Source organism: Alligator sinensis, unplaced genomic scaffold (assembly GCF_000455745.1).
Source record: "Alligator sinensis unplaced genomic scaffold, ASM45574v1 scaffold392_1, whole genome shotgun sequence".
Classification (NCBI taxonomy): domain Eukaryota; kingdom Metazoa; phylum Chordata; order Crocodylia; family Alligatoridae; genus Alligator; species Alligator sinensis.
In genome coordinates this window covers 2,039,695-2,040,124 of record NW_005841898.1, presented here as the reverse complement: position 1 = coordinate 2,040,124, position 430 = coordinate 2,039,695, and the positions used below count along the sequence as shown (strand labels likewise).

Below are 430 nucleotides of genomic sequence, written 5' to 3'. Positions count from 1 at the left end.
GTGGTTTGCAGGAGAATGCAGACTGGGAGGCCCAATTGGCCATGGCCGGAAAGGCAGCCGTGGAGGCGGCAATAAAAGAAGGGCGCGAGCCCTCACCTGAAAATGGCGCTGGGGAAAAGAAAGGGCGGGTCGATGAAAAAATTCCGCACATTCCGCAAGGAGGATGGTCAGCCACAGTACCACCTACGGCCCCACCTCCAGCCACGGTACCACCTACGGCTCTGCCTCCTAAAGTAGCGCCACCCACGGGCCTGCCCCTTGAGGCGGCACCAGCCATGAATCCACCCCCTTATGGAGGGGGTTGGCCAACCACATCACCGCCCATGGCCCCGCCCCCCGATGAAACACCACCCACAATTCCGCCCCCTGGAGTGGTGCCAGTCATAAACCCGCCCCCGTATGGAGGAGGATGGCCAGCCACGGCATTGCC

General features: G+C 62.3%; 1 protein-coding gene across 25 annotated transcripts in view; it reads right to left on the bottom strand.

The window, feature by feature from the left end:
* Nucleotides 1-430, bottom strand: part of PTPRD (protein tyrosine phosphatase, receptor type D) — a 956,762-nt gene that overhangs the window by 131,967 nt on the left and 824,365 nt on the right. The window lies entirely within an intron of this gene.